We start from the raw sequence: 18,424 nt of genomic DNA on the forward strand, positions 1-18,424 counted from the left end.
ACATCTATGGAATTAGTTATCTTTAAAAACTGAATAAAACTTTATTCAGGGTTGGTAAATACTACGATATTATAATATGTTCTGAGTATGCATAATTAACTGATTTGTGGAAAATTAAGATATTAAACCATACTAAACAGGGCTGTATATACAGATACATGAAAATAAACTTAAGGTATCCTGTGTTAAACACCAGGAAATATATAGCAGTTAAATTGTTATAATTACTTGAAATAATTTCAAACCATGTTGTAAGTGTAAAATGAATTAATCACTGAGGCATCATATGCTCTAGGGAAACTCCCATATCTTCAATTTAAAATATTACAAAAAATGAACGAATCAGACTATGTTCCTTTTGTAGTTCACGCTTTCTATATGTGATTTACCCACCTGAAAAGATAAAGAAAACTTGTCAAGTTTCTTAAAGGTCAAAACTGCATATGCTCCTTAACAGTTAGAGTGAGAGATGAAATACTTTGCTGGGAGATCGCTTTCAAATTAAATAAATTCTTTCTTCCTTTGCCCTTCTTTATGATTTCAATGTTTTAAAAGATGACAACAGAAGAGGAAGGGAAGAAGGATATGGAAAGAAGGGAATAAAAGGGAGGGACTTCTGTTTCCAATAGTATTTTCTAGCTTGAGGCTTTGCTGAAGATGAACTTTCTGTACAAGCTGTGGATAACTTCAGTTCTTGTGAGAAGAGCAGAAACACAGCCAGTGGGTGCTGAGCCCAAGAAATGGCCATCGGGCTGCTTTGAACAAAGATGGTGAGAAGTTCTCCCTGAGTCATAGGGTCCTTGTGGTGGCCTGGATTTCATCGGGTCTGACCCAATAAAGCGAAAAACTGCTAAAGCAATGTATGAGAATGCATCTATCTAGCGAGGGAAGGTGAAAATACTGTGCACAGATATTTTTTAAAGAATCCTCCAAAATGTAATTGGTTTTCTTTGGTATAGAATCCTTTCGTATTACTGAGGACACCTAAGTTATTGAAGATTAAAGCCATATACCTGACAGTGGAAATCACACTAGTTTAAAACAAAAATATAAGAGTAGAAACTTACTAGACTATGAGGGGGAAAGTAGTCATGTTGTGTAATAAGGAACAAAAGCACACGGTAGAGAACATTTTTAAAAGAATAAACAAACAAGATGTATGAATTTATAGGCATGTCTAAGAGAATGAGGTAAATTGATTCAAATAATTCGGACATGTGTAAATTGAAACCACTAGCCTTTGACACTAACCACATTTCCTCAAGGAGGCAGAGAAAGCACAAATTAGGAATGATTTAGAAATGAGTTTTCAAATTATGCATTGTATAAATAATTATTAAATATATAAACCATGTTTTCAAATATTAAGGTATTATATATTTTAGGCAATTTTAGGTTAATCACAGTGCCATTGTGCCCTAATGAATTCTAAACTAGTCATCTAAGTTCTACTGTTCAGAAGCAGAATTTTGGTCTATCAGCTTTCTGTGAAATCCCTGGGCCCTAGGTTGTCATTTAGAATTTATTTTGGGGCTCCTACATAGATTTTGGGTTTGAGTACAGTCTGCTATGATAGGATCTCATCAATCTATCCAGATATATTTAGTAGTCATTTTCAGCATTTATTTGAAAATCCATATTCAGCACATCTAGCAAAATGGAGATAGAGTAGAAATCCTCCAAACTAGTTCCTCCACTCACAGCAGATAACAATGCCTTTGCCCTTTCATGGACTAGACACACATAGAAAATAATTCAATAGGTAAGCCTTTATTTAGTTAGCTTCCTATTATCCTCCTCCTTTTCTTTCATGAATTGCAGTTTTTATTTTACCCTGCCATTTGAATAATGATCATGCTTTAATTCCTGCATCTTCCAGTGAACAGCCTGTGTGCCCTCACCTCCGTCCTGCTAACTGGCTCGCACCCTGCATTGATTAAGAGTTCCCAGAGATAACAGTGTGTGGGGGAGCATGAATAATCTCCTTGCTTCTTAAGTCAGTTCTTGTGCATCTCTGCAGTCTGGCAATAACACCCACAATTTGAGTAGTGAGGGGCTAGCTGTGAACTCTGAAATAGCATATGCATGACCTTCTGTTGAAAAATTAAAAATAGAGAAATTAATATTAATATAATGGATTTTTTTTTCCCAACAAGAATACTTAAAATTGTTCCTCGTGTCCCAGTTCTTCCCCGGTGACAGAGAAGAGCTAAACAATCACATGGGATATTTGCCAGAAGATTTCGAGGCCTGTGTCTTATAAAAATAAAAATGCTATCATTGTTCAAAAACGTGAAGTAATTGGATGGACACACACACACACACCCGGTGAGGTCTGATACAAGGCTAGACCGGCCTGGCCATCACCAGACCTCTAGTCCTGTGACTCACGGCAACAGACGTAGCTCAGTCACACCTGGCTCCGCTCTGTCACTGCGGCAGTGCCCTCCCTGCTCCATCTGGAACAAGTGTTTGCTGGACAAGCCTCCTCCACTTTGACGGTACAGTTACTATTTCATTCACAAATCTGATCACATCGCAGAGAGACTCATAGATGACTTCACGTTACCTACAGAAAAAAAAAAAAGTAAGCTTCTTAGCCCGGCCAACAAATGTCTCCTTAATTTTGTCCTAACCTGATCTTCCAAGCTTAGGTCCCAACATACACATTTTCACAATACCCCTTCTTGCTCCCATCTCTCCCTTACAGCTTCCGTCCTGTGCTTTAGACCTAGGAGAGGATCTGGTGCCTGTCTTCTGACACCCCAAGGCCCATACTATTCCTCGTGTCTTGGTGTTTTCTTTCTGATCTCAGTTGTTCTCACTGTGTGAGCACTGGACAAAGCCGGGCACAGTGAAATGAGTTGCCTTTGGGTTGATGGCAGCTCATCGTAACCCCCGGGTGCCAGAGTGGACTTGAGCTCCATGACGCTTTCAGACTGATTTTCAGGATTGACCCGACAAAAGTGAGCTTGGTTTTGAGAGGGGGTTTCCAAAGTGTATGGAAAAATTGAATTAAAAGATAATAGACATTTTCTTCATTTTCGAAGACTCTTCATAGATGACCAGGACTCTCTTCTGAGGCACTCTGGGTGGGCTGGAATTTCCAACTGTTCAGTTAACAGTTGACTGCTTTAGCCATTTACACCACTAAGAGGTTCCAATGCAAATGAAGCCTCCTGTGGATATTGAAGTGTAATAACTGACTCTGTTCCCGTAGAATCCTATATTTTGTGCGCCAAAAACTCTAGGGTCCGCAGTGCTCTCTTCAGTGGGTTTTGAGATCTAAGAGGGAAAGACTTCTCCCCTTACGTCTCCATTCCTACCTTCTTTCAATGTGGCTTCTCAGTAGGATTAGTCTCCAGCCTTTCCACCCATCTTATAGCCTGAGTGTTTACAAGTTACAGAACAGGTTTTGTTTTAATGACAAAGAGATGAGCAGTTAAACAGTTTTGTTATCCATAGTTTTTTAAAAAGCAGAACACTACTAATGCTTTACTTACATAGTTCGCCCCAGAAATGTTTAAATGTTTGCATCAAAATTAGAGCCTGTTGTTTGTTTATAATTATAATCATCTTTATTATTACTATTTTAAATTTTTCTGTATATTTGAGACAACAGTGACTTTAAAATAAAAACGATCAGCGTTCAAATCATATATTGCCACATAATGTACATATGGTCTAGGAAAAGTCACTTAGTTTCTTGTGTGTCATATATGAAAATTTAGAATGATAAAGTGACAACCCAAGGATATTCTGTGTGTTAGAATGTTTAATGTGAGTCGAATGGTATGAATTTTTTACCATCATTACCTGTAGATACAAATTTGTTTCCCTATGGAAAGCAGAATACATGGCTATTCACAGAACTGCCACTCAGTCAAAGCTTGGTCTTCGATAGATGATGAATTATGGCGATAGGTTGATATGATAGCAATGATTATAGATATGCCCTGTTTTACTCATTATTAGTCATTTAGTCTTCTTATACCTGGCCTTAAACTTGGCTTCCAATAGTTAAGCTTGAGAAATGTGATAAAACAAATTGTCCCAGGAACAACTTGGGCACTAGGCACTAGCAAATTTTACAAATTACATGCAAATGAGACTTTATGGCTGTAAGGCCAGGCAAACCTCTCCATTAAATTCAGCCATTATTTATTGACCTTATATTAGGATCCTATGTTATTAGTGCAGTAATAAAAAGATAAAGGAGGTCTAGCTCTGGCTGTTTAGTATTTACAGGTAACTGTTAGAAAAGACAGGCAGGAAGGTGCTTCCAAGGTTTTTAAGAGAAACAATTATAGGAATATATATGTGTGTATTTATATATATAACAATTATAAGAATATATATATATATACATATGTATGTATGTATATGTATAGGTATTTATGAGAAAACAACAACTTCTTTAAAATCTAGAGTTCTATGAAGCCCCAACAGGAAACAATTCTCTCTACATAGTGTTCACACAACATCCAAACCTCTCGTTCTCTCTCTCACTATTTCTTCTTGGGGCCTGCATAGATCTCCAGTTTTTAAGAAAGCACTGGTTTCTCACATTTGTATACATGCTTTAGCGCTGATAGGCATTTTTTAAAATATAACAAACTATTCATTTTAATGTAGTATTGTACAGTTCAGGAACAAAGTGCAAAAAAGAATCGCTCATATCTTCCTCTGGTATCTCTTCAAAGTCTCTCTCTCTTTCTTCCCTATCACCCTCTCTCAATAAGAGCAGCATCTATAGCCATGTAGCACATCATGTCCATCAGAGCAATGTCTGATTGCAGATATGCCTTTGGTCACAACTCCCCCAAAGCTTATCATATTAAATTTTGAGTTATGTAAAGTCATTCATAATAGCAAACTGGCACTACTTCATGGCATATACAAAAATAGTAGCAATTACTGTATATTTATGGAAAAGATATTTTGATGTATCTGGGAATTTCTCTACTATTTTTATACACAGAAAGATACATTGTGTATTATATACAAAGACACATATTTGACTTGTTAGATAGAAACCATATCCGACTGTTCCCACTTAAGTACAAGGATGACTGTGAGTGAGATTTAAGAATGGAACTCATTTGTAATCCAGAGACTGCCTGTCTCTAAAATGGTGTTCATACAACATCCAAATCATAAAACATCTGCGTTCACAGAATATGCCCTGGATGTTAAATACCACATGACTGTATAGAAACTGCCATAATATGCTTTAATTTTTTTAAAGACAAGATTGACTGCTGTACCTTGCCTTTTTTATAAAATATTCCAAATTCAGGAAGAAAAAAAGAAAAAAAAAAATTCACCAATGTCTTGTGAGTGCTGCTTTGCAAGATCTTTCAACAGGTAAGGAAGTTAGAAAAGTTATTAATGTTCATAGCATTTCAACATAGACCTGAACATCATTTCATGATGACATGGTTGAAAAGATATCAGAGATCAATGACTATTTTACTTATAGAAAGAACCTGTAAATATTTTGCAACAAAGTAACACAGCTTAGTTTAGGATTATTAAGACTTATTTCAACAAATCAATGAGGCTATATTTTTTATAAATAATTTTCAGAAATGAGAAAGCTATTTAAATAATCACATGTTCCATGACTTTTAGTTTTATCTATCTCATAAAGTATAAAGGGCACTAAATAGAAAGCTGCTTATTTTCAAAATGTGCCTCAAATTTTTATTTTAATATGATATGGCTTCGAAAAGTTCACAAAAATTGTGTGATTTTTTAATTCCATTTTTTCATGAACTTCTGAAGTACCCTCAAATATCTACTTGAAAGACAGACGCATGAGAGTTATATGCCATAAAATATACTATTTTAAATACAACGAATCGATTCAAAAATCAAATATCTAATTTGAAACATAGAATCACTGAAGAAAAACAATTTTAAGACATGTGTTTATATTCTTGACATTGATGTTTCTGTTCACATAGCAGCCACCCACATTGCAAATGAGTTTTAAATGAACATGCTGGTGATAATAATCTCCAGCGAATTTCTAAATCTGAAATTAATACAATCTGAAGACACAACCCTCCCTTTGGTGTCGTGAGAGGTCCTCTTGGTTTGATGATGACACACTTTGTTTAGAAATATCTCTCCCCTACAGCGTGAGTCCATTTGCAAGTTTAGGATTTTAAGGACCCCCTCAATCCAATAGCACTCTTTAGATTTTCTTTCAAACAGAGATTCTCTGTTAAAACATAGAAACAAAAGTAGATTTTGCAAAGTAGTGGGGATTATATTAAAATTTCATTATAATGGGTTCTTCCTTAAATTTTGATTCAAATAATGTTTTAAACTTGTTTGATAGCATTAAACATATAGTATATAAACATTGTGCAATGGGTGAGAGAATACAATGGAACAAATTTCCTCAAAATTATAAGTGAACAGGGAGGACCCGCAAAGATAAAAGGAGAAGAAAAAAAGAACTAAAGAAAGAAAGAAAAAGAAAATTCAGACAGACTGATTATAAATATTCAGTCAAATAAGTATTTTGAAACTTTTCACTTTTGTTCTTTGAATAATTCCTTTGTCGGGCTGTATTACATTCAGCATTTCTCCATTTAAAACGAGGAGTGAACAACACTGAAAATGTTCTTTGACTAGATAAGGAATTTAATTATTGAGAAGAGACATTTCTCTAAAATATTTATTTTAATCTGTCTAAGAGAAATTCTATCTCTATCAGGGATTGCTTTTAATCTGTAAGAAATAGTTTAACATATCAAATGAAAATCAACGAGTGCTAAACTCTCTCTTATTTGGGATCTGGTTTATAAAGCTATCATTCCCTTCTGAACTTCTGCTGACACTCTCCAGAAATGTACACGGAGGACCGGTAATAAGTGCTCTTGTGACAACAGGATATAAAAACCAGGACCATTGCAAAAGACTTTTTAAAAGTAAGGTTTAACATGGAAAACAAAACATCTACTCAGGCATGTTTCATGTGTGCCATGGGCTTTGACCTAAAACACAGATTGAGTGATAAATATGGAACTTTAAAATGTCTGTTGTTTGGTTTTAAGTAACTAAAGACATTCAGAACCCCATCCCCCGCCTTTAGGTTAATATTTATTCTCAGTGTGGAGAAGAGCCAGTATCTGACTTGGCTAATGTTCCTTACCAAGGCATCAATTGTATCATGAAAAAAAAAGTCATTTCTCAGTCTCAAAATCCAAAATAAATCGGAGATAGCACTGCCATTTGTAAAGAAACTCCTCTCATTTCAAGCTACAGATGGAGATGTGTCACTCTACGAGCAAATAGCTTTCTTAAAAAACGTGTGTATGTATGTATGTGTGTGTGTATATATATGTATATATACAACACGGGCACACATAACACACAGCATACAGGAAACATTGGTTAAGGTTCCAAATTGGATAACATTGTGAAGAGCTGACTCCTATTGGCTAGAGCGCTTGAGTATCACAGCCAAACTGGAAGCTTGAGACTAACAGTTTATTTATTTTAATTTTAAAATTAGCTGAAAAAACAACACGCAGGCATATATTAGACCTCGAAAGAGAATAATAAGCCAATCTGTGTATGTAAAATCTAAAGATGGAGAGGAAGTTTGGGTTTATGCCTTTAGAGCTTAAAACCAAACAATGTACATTTCAAAGTTCGAAAGGCATATTTGCACAGACATTCTAATTATTAGTTAGCTTTATCTCTGCTGGCGCAATGTGGTTCTCAGCTTCTTAATCACTTCTCCACTGGCACAGCTAATGTGCCTACACGTTGTCTAGAATTTTAATATTGCTAAATTTAGTGACGCACGTTGTGATTAAATTGTAAAAACTTGTTTAATGCAAACCCTGATCGAAAAGAATACATGCTTATTTAAGGAAAATGTACAACTGTGCAAAAATTATATAGTGCTATATATAGCCCCACATTTAACAGCTTTACCAACCTGCAAAAAAGTTGGTTCTTGTAGAAAACTGCCAGGCTATGTAGTCTGAAATCTGGAGTCGGAATACCAGAGAGCTGTCAGTCAGCCATCCATCCATCTAATTGGCTTCTTACCATCTTTCCATCATGTTTTTTTTATAACTGGTCGCCTCTGGCTAAAATGCAAATCACGAGGAAGAGCCGTCTAGAAAAAGCTGCTGCTTTCTTAATTATCTGTCAGAGTATGGACCAGTGGACCCAGGGCCGCACTGTAGAGTTATGCTAAGCAGCAAGGCATCATGGGAATTGGAGTGACAGCTCATTTTCCTCCTGTGTTTTCTGTGTTCGAATGACAATGCAGAAATATGGGTTTTCCCACACTTTCTCTGAACACCTGGGCTATTGCTCAGGGGAGCACAAAGCCAAAACTGTCACATTTCCAGACATGGTCTTATTGCTGTCACTCTGACAGGATTGTTGACAAATGCCAGCAGTCATCTCGGCATCTTGGGAAATGTCTGCCATGATTGTGTCAACAGCCTGACAGAAATTGTTAATGTTTAAACTTCTTCCACTGACAGAATCCTGTCTTGCTGACAATATTTGTCATATGAAACTCAATCTTTGTCAAACTTGCTTAAAAATTAACACTTTCTCAATTTCTTTTTTCCCTAGTTTACTGCCTAGCAGTGCAAAATTTTAGCAATAAGATTTCAACAAGGGAATGTAACACAGTAATTTAGGTCCGCGTTCCATCCAAATCCTCCAACACATAACTAACATATGGTCACCATGGCCTTTTGACCTTTGCTACTAAAATAATTAGACTATTTCCATGACTACATCATATTTATGTATGGGTATCTATACACCCTCACACTCATATCCTCCTTACACTGCCCCCTTATGTTATCTGTATATGTCCCTTGACATATCCCCATAGATCTGTGTACCCCATGTGTGCACATATATCCTCTGCACTCCTATATATACATACCCTGTATATGTAATAAATCAAATATGTGCATGTATATCCCTGTAGCCTAGCTATATCAGCTACACGTGTACACATATATATACCTCCTATGTATGCATCCATTACATATGCCCTGTGTGTTCCCTGTATGTAGTATGTATACATATAACAATGTTGCACAGACATATGCCTTAGAAATCAAAGTTGATAATTATTTGAGAAGTACAAAATATTTTTCATTGTACAACGTGGAAAATCCATTAAACATAGTAGATAGATTTTCTATTTACATGAGAATCAGTTACAACTTGGTATATATTAATTTTTATCACTAGAATTAAGTTAATTTTACTCTATTACTTTTTAACATGGATTTCAAAGAGAAATCTGACCATTTGTTTAGTACCTCTTTAGCAATGCACACAGAACTGCAGCTGTGTTTTGTTTGTTCAGTTTTATTTCATTTTTTGTGTGATTTTGTCAAATGTAGATCACAGAGTTATAGCCATTAAATTTTTAATTCTGATAACTCTTTTGAGGAGTATTTATGTGAGCTCTCTAAAATATATTAGGTTTTTAAAATGATCATGCTTTCAAAAATATCTACAGGTGGCTCATGCGTGATTTTTTTAAAAATACACTGCTGAGATTACTAGAAGGCAGTTAAATTATATCTAGCTGTACTAGAAATATCCAGTCATCCACAGGATGCTACATTTCTCAGACACAGTGCGGAAAAGAGCAATTGGTTAGCTGAATATGGTGTCCATCTGTCCCTGACAAAGCAATCTTTGTCAAACTAAGAATGACGACTTGTTAACAATGACATAACTATTATTACTCATATTATTATTAGGTATTGTGTCATAACACACAAATATGGTATACTCTTACATCAGTAATAATTTATTATTAAAAAGCATTTGCCTGGGACACTGAAATGTGTCTAGATGTACTATTTACCTGAATTGCTGCCAAAAATGATTCCCAGTTACTCCACACACAGTGAATTTATGAGGTACTGACTCATCTGCTTAAAGAAGAAAACATTGTAAGAAGATCTTTTGTTCCAATTTTTATTTGTTTTGTTTTCAAAGCTTTATATAGGGATATTTTTTCATATATTTTATTTCAAATATTATCATAAATAAATCCAAATAAATCATAAATGTGCTGCACCAGCAGCTATAAACTTTTTCTGCCAAAGGCCAAATAGTAAATATTTTAAGATTTTGCTTTTGCTACAAGTTTTTAACTCTGCATTTGTGAAGGTAATATATAAATAGATGGACATAGCTTTGATTCAGTAAAACTTTATTTATATAGAAGTAGGTGGTGATCTGGATTTTTCTAGAGATTGAAGTTTAATTACTCATTTCAGGGGTGGGGAACATCCAACCAGTAGGCTGTATAAAGGCCCACAAAATCATCATTACCAGCTCATATCACATACCTCACTGAAGAGAAACAGATCCAGCCATCGCGTTAAGGGTGAGTTAATTTCATGTTTGATTAATATGGCCTGTGAATGATATTATAAATAGCCTATCAGCCCTTGGCAGAAAATAACCTTCCCCATTAGACACACATCAATTTCAAATTTCAACTCGCTGCACTCTAACGAATAAGCATTCAAAGTAATAACATACTTCCAGCATACTGTTTCATCACCTCAATTATCTCACAATAATCAATGAGGAGTGTGCTTATATGCTGAGTTTTTTAAGTCATCATGGAGTTGGCTTTGACTCATAGTGATCTGATGTGGGCAGAGTAGAACTGCACCCCATAGGGGTCTCAAGGGTGTGACCTTTCAAAGAAAATTGTTAAGTCTTTCTTCTGAGTGGCTTAGAACACTCAACCTTTTAGTTAGTAGTCAAGGACTCCAATACTGATACTATAAGCTAAAGCTGACAACTCATATAGGTCAAGTCAGGCCTCCAGAATTCCCTGGTGATGAGAGACAATTTAGGAATTCTAATATGACTCTGTCTGCAACAATTCATTTTTATTTTTTTCAATGATATGTTTCATGCTTTTCTCATTCACTTTGGAGATAAAGCCCACTATAGGACAGGGCATCAGCAAAGGGGGATGGAAATAAGTGCAGTAATTTATGGGAAAATGGGCTTCCTCACCAAGAGAATTACTTCCTGTTTTGACAACACAAATTTCACCTCCTCTCATTAATTATACTGGGTATGTACAACGTAAGAAAACTCTGCCTGATCCTGCACCATCCTCACAATGATTATGCTTGAGCCTATGGTGGAAGCCACTGTATCAATCCGTCTCAATGAGGGTCTTTTTGTTTTTCACTGCCTTTCCACTTTCCCAAGCAACATGTCCCAAGCATAAGAGTCAACGTCCCACCATCCTTGGCTCTGGAAAGTACTCCAGCCATACTTCTTCCAAGACAGACTCATGTGTTCCCCTGGCAGTCCCTGAGTATGTCAATATGCTTCACCAAACGTAACCATCCTCCATTCTTCTTTATTAAATGAGAAACTTTCACATGCATATTTGTCGACTTAAAATACCATGGCTTGGGTCAGGTACACATTGGTCTTCAAAGTGACGTCTTTACCTTTTAATATTTTTTAAAGGATCTTGTGCAACAGATTTACCCAGTGAAATACTTTCTTTTGATTTCTTAACTGCTGCTTCCATGAGTGTGAACTGTGATAGAAGCGAGATGACATCCTTGACCTTGTCAATATTTTCTCCATTTATCATGGTGTTACCTTTGGCCCAGTTGTGAGGATTTGGGTCTCCTTTACATTGAGTTGTGGTCCATACTGAAGGCTGCAGTCTTTCATCTTTATCAGCGTTGTCATCAAGCAATGTGCCATCTGCATATTGCAGGTTGTAGTAAACTTCCCTTTGTTCCTGACACCACATTCTTCTGCATACAGTCCATCTTCTCAGATTATAAGCAAAGACACAAGTGTGACACGCACGATTGCACTGTTCTGTTAAAATTACTTCCCCTGGTTTCATGTACAGGTTCCACAGGTGCACAATGAACTCGCTGCCATCGAGTTGATTGTGACTCATAGTAATCGACAGAGTGGAACTGCCCTTGTAGAGTTCTAAGACCATAACTTCTCATGGGAGTAGAAAGCCCCATCTTTCTCCTGAGCACTAAAAGAAGTTCAGGAATTCCCGTCCTTATCAATGCTATGCATAGTTCATTATACTCCACAATAGCGTACCTTTGCATACTCAATAAAGTACAAATAAATATCTTGTATTTTCTACTTTGAAACAAGATCCATCTGGCACCAACAAGGATATATCTCCTAATTCTGGCTTGAACGTATGGAGTGATCTTCAGCCAAATTTTACTTACGAGTATTATGAATGGACCGATTCAATAATGTTGGCATTCTGTGTGTCCCCTTTCTCTGTAATGCGTACAAATACGGATACCTGCCACTGGGTTGTCCAGGTCTTCTAAAGTTCTTGGCACAGATGAATGAGTATGTCCTCAGCCTGTTATAATATTTTACTTAGCATTCTGTCAATTCTGGGGCCTTGTTTTTTGACTATACCTTCAGTACTGTTGGTTCTTGATGATATGCACACCTTGAAATGTTGACCAGTTCACTTGGGTACATGCCAGTGTACTCCGTCCCGGCCATCTTCTTTCGATGCTTCCTGCATCATTCAAAGCATTGCCTACAAGAATCTTTCAGTAGTGCCACTCAAGTCTTTAATTTTTCCTTCAGCTTTTTCATCTTGACACATACCGAGTGAGTTCTTCCTTTTTTCTCCAGGTTTTTGCACATTGCATTAGAAACATTTTTTGTCTTCTTGAAATCTGCTCAGCTCTGTTACTTCCTCATGTCTTCCATTTACCTTAGAGACGCTATGATCCCGAACAAGTTTCAGAGCCTCTGCTAATAACCATTTTGGTCTTTTATTTTCCCTGTTTGTTTTTTTTTTAATGACAATTTGATGTCTTCATTTCTGATGTTCTTGATGGCATTCCACCACACGTCAAGTCTTCTGCGATAGTGCTCAGTGAGTCAAATCTACTCAACATATTCTCAAAATTCAGGTGCGATAAACTCCAACTATTATTTTGGCTCTGGTAAACTTGTCTTCATTTTATTCAACTTCAACCTAAACTTATAGAGGAGAAATTGATTGTCTATTCCACAGGCAGCCCCTGGCCTTTTAGTTTCACTTTGTTTTGTTGTCATTTTATTGGGGGCTCTTACATATATTATAAAAACCCTTAAATTCATTGTATTAAGCGTATAGTTATGAATATTTTCACTAACAATTTCAAAACATTATCTTTCTTCTTGAGCCCCTTGATATCAGTTCCTTTTTTTCCCCTGCCCCATCCTGCCACCCTCACAAACTCTTAATATATTATGTATTGTTATATATACATACATAGCTTACACTGCCCCTTCTAACCCTTTACCTACAATCCTGGCATGTGTCCATATAGGGGGAGTATTTTGCCATCATTGCTATCACTTCCCCATTTCCTTCCTTACTCCCACCCCCACCCCTTCTCTTCCCCTACTCTCCTGAGGTCTTTACAACCATTACTGTTTCTGAGGGGTTTGTCTATCCTGAATTCCGTAAATGGAAAGCTCTCATCTATACCAATGCATGTACGCTGGACTAGCTGGATTTGAGACGTAGGACTGAGACTGAGATTATAATAGTGGGAGGAGGAAGAATTAAGGACCTAAAGAGTGTTGTGTGTTTCACAGGTGCTGTACTGCCCCCTGGATGTATCTTCTCTTCCATGTGACCCCTTCATGCTGGAATGTCCAGTTATCCCCAGATGGGCTCTGAGTTTCCTTCTCCTTGATGAGGTTGTTTATTTTTGAACTTCTGATGCTTGTTCCCATCAATAGTTCATGATCACACAGGCTTGTGTGCTTCTTCCATGTGGCCTTTGTTGATTCCCTGCTTGATGGCCACTTGTTTGACTTCAAACTTTTAAAACCTCTAATAGCTGGGCACCATCTGCTTTCTTTGCCATGTTTGCTTATGTACCAGTGTTTCTTCAGCTATCCTGTCGGGAAGGTGGCCACTGCCCTTTGCCATTTTGTTAATATTCTTGTGTTGAGGGAAAAGTTGAGTAGAGGCCCCAAGTCCATCCAATACCTCAATTTATTGCCTTATAAATATATGTGAATAGGTCAATACTCCTGTTTTTATGTATTAATATTTGTACATATGTACACATCTGTACATACCTCTATAAATAGTTTTGCCTCCTAGTTCTGTCCTTTTACCTTCCTCCTGCCCCACTATTACACTCACCCCTCATTTGCCTTTCTATAGTTCCTCTGAGCTAGATTGTGGTTGCCCCAACCCCCCCAGGAACTCTACATTCCAGCACCCTCAATATCAAATCCCTAGTTCTTCCCCTATCCATGATTTTATTTGCTCAATACTCCCTTTCCTCCACCTCCTCTTCCCGTAAGTTCTCCTGAAACTGTCGGTCCCATTGCTTTCTCCTTGAGTGTGCTCAAGGAGAAAGACATAACAGAAACCATAAAACCAGTTAAAAGAAGAGAGAGAGAGAGAGAGAGACCATCCATTGTTCTGGGTCTGTCCTTTGACATTTATGACTATCTCCCCACTGATATGGTGGGGCTCCTGGCACTGCCCCCTTGAGTCTGACATCTATTGTTTGGATCCCTCGGGCGCTTCATGACTTTGCTCCCATTGCTGATCTGTTATGTTCCCTTGTTGGATTCCCCCAATGTGGGGGGTCAGACCGGGCTCACTCCACACACTGAGTCCACAGCGCTGTCCTCCTAATTGCTATGCTGTGCTGAGGGGACATCATATCTCAAGCTGTTGTCGTCCCTATAGTCCTTTCTGTGCCTTAGCTGCTACAAGCAGGGACATCTTCCTCAGGGCTTGGTGCACCAGAGTGGGGTCTAGTCCCTCACTCTCTTTCCTTCTTACTTTCCACCTGTGCAGGTGGGCAGACAGGCCCCTCTCCCCAGCCTGTGGCTTCAGTGTTGTCTTCCATAGCACATTCTTCAGGAATGATGGTCAGCATAACTCAGGTTGGGCCTGACCTTCTTTGGGCCATGGATATAGAGCACCCCTTCTTCCTTCCCACAGATAGAATCAATTTTATTCCTGTGGATCCAGTCTGGCAAAGTCCAGCTGAGTTTTTGTTTAAGTTGTTGATAAGAGGGCTATCTCACAAACTGACCTCTTGCCTATCCATTTGCCTTTCAGTTATGATTTCTATGTTGCTATGATGTTGGATGCTGTCACTGGTATTTTCAATGTAAGCAGGGCCACTCAAGGTAAACTAGTTTCGGTGACACTTCCAGGCTAACCATGGCCTACAAAGGAAAAATAGACTGTCCACTTATGAAGGATTATCTACTGAAAACTTATGAATAGTATCAGAATATTGACAAATATAGTTCCAGAAGGTCAGAAGGCATTCAAAATTTGACTGAGCAAGAGCTGTCATCTCAAAGTAGAGTGGCCATAATGAAGTGGATGGAGTAATGTTTGGGTTGCCTCAAAATGCAAAGAAACAGTTGAAAATATTTATTAATAATCACAATGTGGAATGTATAATGTAAATCTAGGAAAATTGGAAGTCATCAAAATTGATAGAGAATGCATAAAGATCTATATCCTAGGTAATAAAATGGATTGTTTTGGGCCTTTTAAAATCAGGTAATTATATGGGTGCAGCATTCACCTTCAAAAAGAACACTTCAATGTCTATTATGAAATGCAGTGTTGTCTGTGATAGGATAATACCTATACACGTACAAGGAAGTACAGTTCATACAACTATTACTCAAATATATATACCAACCACTAAAGCTAGTGGTGAAAAGCTAACGAATTATATAAACTTCATTAGTCTGAAATTGATGAAACATGCAATCAAGATACATTGATAATTATTTGTGTTTAGAATATGAAAGTCGGAAACAAAGAAAAATCAACAATAGTTGGAAAATATCATCTTGGTGATAGGAATGAAGCTGGAGATTGCATGATCAAATTTTGCAAAACCAACAACAACCATTAAAGCTCAAACTCACTGCTATCAAATTAGTTCTGATTCATGGCAACCCTATAGGGCCGGGTAGAACTACCTCAATGGGTTCCTTACACTGTAACTCTTACAAGAGTAGAATACCTGTTTTTCTCCCCAAACCACAAGTCTCACTGTCATCAAGTAAATTCTGACTCATAATGACTCCATAGGACCAGGTATAACTGCCCATGTGGGTTTATGAGACTGTAACTCTTTATGGGAGTCGAAAGTCTTATCTTTCTCCACCATAGTGATTGCTCATTTCGAAGAGCACTTTTTGTAGTAAGTGCGTCAACATAAAGCCACTATGCCACCAGGGCTCAGGTAGGCATAATTTAGTATTTAGGGAACACTGGGAACTTTTTAGAAACCCCATGGAGGGAAAGGGGGAGAAAAACAATCTCTTCTCTCTTTACCAAGAAAACTTTCAAAGAATGAAGGAGAGCTCTCAGCAAACTTGGAAATGTGGTGTTAACAATTGGCAGGTTGGCTTGGGGCAATGACTAAGGGATAGGAATGATGGCCTTAATTTTACAGCCATGTCAATTTGGGCTAAACAATATCATCATTTCTTTTTTTATAATGTTCATTTCTTAATCTACATAATGAAACCTACTCCCAAGCAGAAGAATTCTCAGATTTACATCAGAAATGGTGTCATCTGACAGCTAATACTGAATAAATGTGTATAGAGACTTTCCAAGTGCCCTGGTATCCTGACTAGATAGGTCATCAGTCAAACCTGCTGGGAAGTATTTGCAGAACTCCTGACTTCCTTACAGTATGTCTGTGAGGACCTGTCATTAGTTATCGAGTGCTGTGATAACACCCTGTCCTTAACAAGCAGAAATGTGTTCTTGTGCAGTTTAGGTGGATAGAAGTCTGAATTTATGATGCCTGCTTTAGGGAAAGACTTTCTCGGTTGCTCTCAGTTTATGAGGAAGATCCTGGTTTCCTTTCAGTAAATGTAGGTGCAACATTCCTTAAAGGTCTTAATATGCCTTGGCATTGATCTTCTGGATCTAGGAAATTCAAGAGATGTATTCCAATTCCAGCTTTGATTTCTTTGTGGTAGTAGATCCACTTTCTCTGCTGCTTGCTTTCCTTTTATCTCTTGTGACATTAGAGATGTTGTAGACCACATCCCAGAGGAGCTCCACTATATCAAGTAGGAGCTATCACATGGTTAAAGATCTTGCAGCCTACCCTTAATTTTTTTACAATGAATTGGCTTATCATATTAGATCACAACGAGGTATACCGCCCAATTACATAACCGCCCAATCCCTGAGCATAAGACCCAGCCAAGTTGACACGTATTTTATGGAACAGATTTCAATACACAAGATTCCAACCGTGACTATTAAAATTGCATGTCTTTGTCACATATAAAGCATGTTCACTGCATCATATCACTCTCCAAGGCTTGCAAGTATAAAATTCAAACCTGGGACAAAATTTCCTTTCATTTCTGAACTTAGACCACAAGCTATCTTTCTGTGAAGTCAAGGAGTAGAACAGGTACAAGGTGAATAGTTCCATGACAAATGGGGGCAGTTAGAGGGAAAGGCAGGATAGTGGGCACCATGCAAGTCAAAACCCTGGCAGAAGAATTCATCGCTCTGAAGGCTTGAAAAGATCTGTTCTATGACTACCCCTAGACAATGCCCTTGCCACTCAGACTTTGAGTTGTGACCACAATCTCTATTCTGAGTAAATGCCCTGATGGATCTCCACTCTCCAGGGCCATTGGAACACCACCTCTGTCCCCTTGGTTCTGACCATCTCCATTCTCATAGTCTAGTTGAGTGGTGACCCCATCCCCTCTGCCCTAGCAGCCACCCATTCTATTCCCCTCTTGGTCAGAGTAGCCTCCTCAGTGTTGGCTAGCCACCTTATCTTATCCACAGAACTACACTCAGGGTTGTTAAAGATCTGACTCTTTGAACCCAGAGAAATGCTAGCTTCACCTTTAAACACACCAATGACCATAGACCCACCGTTTGAGACTCCAGAGGAAATATTCCTACCTATCCAGAGCAAGGCAATTCTGTTTCACTTGTTCCTTTGTTCATCCCTTTCTGCTTCCTGGTTCACTCAGTGAGGCCTCTCTAGCCTGGCTCTTCTGGGGCAAGTGGTACAAAGCTGGTTAGCTGTACTGATAAATGTGCATCTCACTCCACCAGTAAGCTTTATGCTGAAGGTGATCAGCTTTCTCATTCCCTCGGAGAATTTAACTCCATTGATGTGACACTTCACTTCCCTAGGAAACCTGTGTGATGGCACTCATCCCTAACTCCATGAGTCAGTTCTTATGCTATCTTGCAAGGTCTCCTGGTTATACTGTTATTGTTTCCCTATGACTTCCTCTCCACATCTGTGCCATCTCAGGGGTTACAGTTCTTCCAACTTCATTCTGAGCCCTCACCAGAATTACCTTTGATGTC

The sequence above is a fragment of the Echinops telfairi genome, unplaced genomic scaffold, assembly GCF_000313985.2.
Source record: "Echinops telfairi isolate 266 unplaced genomic scaffold, ASM31398v2 ScPeMD7_3533;HRSCAF=4204_1, whole genome shotgun sequence".
Lineage (NCBI taxonomy): Eukaryota > Metazoa > Chordata > Mammalia > Afrosoricida > Tenrecidae > Echinops > Echinops telfairi.